The sequence below is a fragment of the Poecilia reticulata genome, unplaced genomic scaffold (assembly GCF_000633615.1).
Source record: "Poecilia reticulata strain Guanapo unplaced genomic scaffold, Guppy_female_1.0+MT scaffold_159, whole genome shotgun sequence".
Taxonomy (NCBI): domain Eukaryota; kingdom Metazoa; phylum Chordata; class Actinopteri; order Cyprinodontiformes; family Poeciliidae; genus Poecilia; species Poecilia reticulata.
In genome coordinates this window covers 609,128-611,333 of record NW_007615017.1, presented here as the reverse complement: position 1 = coordinate 611,333, position 2,206 = coordinate 609,128, and the positions used below count along the sequence as shown (strand labels likewise).

At 43.4% G+C, this 2,206-nt stretch overlaps 1 protein-coding gene across 1 annotated transcript in view; it reads left to right on the top strand.

Annotated features, from left to right (window-relative positions):
• The window catches only part of cox7a1 (cytochrome c oxidase subunit 7A1), a 5,740-nt gene extending 5,624 nt beyond the window's left edge, over window positions 1-116 (top strand). Inside the window, exon 5 of the mRNA XM_008402012.1 lies at window positions 1-116. The gene's annotated coding sequence lies outside the window, so the exon portion shown is untranslated.
• The last annotated feature ends 2,090 nt before the right edge of the window (window positions 117-2,206 follow it).

Below are 2,206 nucleotides of genomic sequence, written 5' to 3'. Positions count from 1 at the left end.
GCTAAGCTGAAGCTAGCCTTCATCTCTGCAGCGCAGCAATGCTAAGCTGAAGCTAGCCTTCATCTCTGATGCTCGTCTGAAAGCAGGAGGAAATAAAGTTGCTCAGTTTCTCTGTTTCTGTTTGGTTTCTGTTCAGTCAGCAGGAAAAACTCAAATTTCAAACTCCTACAAATTTATCAAGGTTCTTTGCTCTACAAGCCACAAAAACCCTCAACATGACCGACTGAAGTTAAAAGTCAGGAGTTCTGCTAAACAATGAAATTGAATAAAAGTAAGAAATATTGTAAAAGTTGTTTCTTTACATATTTTGTAGCATTAGCCCAGAAGCTAAGCCTGGAAAAGTTTGGAAACCTTCAAACAATCAGAAATGGGGTTTGTTCCAACAGGGTCATGTGACAGGAAGTTAGGATTATAAACTTCCTGCTGGAGGATTCTTCCTGTTAGCGGCGAGTTTTTCCTCTCCACTGCGGCTGCATGCATGCTGGGTGTGAGGGATCGCTATAGAGTCAAACGCTGCAAGTGACTTCCTGCTGCTGCCCCCTGCTGGTCAGGAGGAGTGAATGCTGAAAGTCAAAGACGACAATCCTTAGAAACTTCCATCCATTTTCCTGCACCCTTGTCCCTCAGTGGGGTCGGGAGGGTTGCTGCTGCCTCTCCAGCTAATGTACCGGGCGAGAGGCGGGGTCACCTGGACAGGTCACCTGGACRGGTCGCCAGTCTGTCGCAGGGCAACACAGAGACACACAGGACAAACAACCATGCACACACACACACACTCACACCTAGGGGCAATCTAGACAGACCAATTAACCTGACAGTCATGTTTCTGGATTGTGGGAGGAAACCAGAGTACCTGGAGAAAACCCACCATGCACAGGGAGAACATGGAGACTCCATGCAGAAAGACTGGGAATCGAACCCAGAACCTTCTTGCTGCAAGGCAGCAGCTCTACCTACTGCGCCACTGTGCAGCCCTCTTAGAAACTTTAATATGCATAATTATGTGATCTAACTGTGCAGTTCATTAACTAGCATCAGATGAAATCATGAAGATCTGAAATGATTTTTTGTGAAGTTCCTGGAGGTGAAAGTTTAAATGAACTGATGTGGAGAATCAGATTTCAGTTTGCTTCACGTGTTTCGATGATTCTCACCCTTAATGAGTAGAAACGTACCAACTGTGGCGCCCCCTAGCAGCTCTCAGGAGCATAGCAGCGATCTGCACAAAGCTTTCCATGACTAAATATAGAAGTCGCCTTCATGCCGTTCCCTGATTTGGAGGTGAATTCATCGTTCTGAGACTTTGGGGACAGATTTTGTCAGAACTTCATCGGTCTGAGTGTTGGTGACCCACGTTTGGCTCCTTCAGCCCAACAAACGCGGCGCCGTTCAGATTCTCCTTCACATATCAGCGTTAAACAACGACACAGGCAGCTGTGCAGTCAGTCGTTTGTCTTTATCACATCAACACGTTTGGTTCTGTCGTTTCCATCCACTTCTATTCATGTTTTATTCATTCCATAAACCATCTTTCTCCCTAAATTTTCATTTTCTTTTCCAAATCAGAGCCCATTACACTTTAAATCAACCCAAAGCAAAGTTTAAAATAAACGTTTAATCGTTGTTACAGTGAATCTGATTTCTTTCTACACTCTGCAGGAAAAGATGGAAAAACAGTTTTAAGATCATTTCACAGCAAACAGGAGAAAATAATGATGTTAAAAACTGTGAATGATAGGGATTTTTTGGTATTATCATTTTGTTGTTACTTTAGTTCATATTCAGTTTAAAATGTTCTCTTCTTTATACTGTATGTGTGAACTGACCTGGGGGTCACAGCTGCCTGTTCATCTTCAGGTGAAACAGTTTGACCGAGATTTGAACCGGGCTCAGGCCGTAGATCAGATATCGCATCTGGAACTGGGTTGCTAGTTGTTTAGGTAAATTGTTTTACGACCTTTGCTGTGTTTAGGTAAAATGTTTGACGACCTTTGCTGTTTTTCCTCTGCTGTCTATCTTGCCTATCCTCCCTCTTTGAAGTCTGAAAATAAAAGACAAGCTGAACCCAAAGATCTTCAGACGCTCTGTGAACAGCTCGGAGGAGCAGTTGATAGAGTCTTCTCCTTTGCAAAGGCTTTGTCATGAAATTCATATACGTTGTCTGTGGTTCTTTTATGTAGGTTCTAGGAAAATACCTATCAGTGAT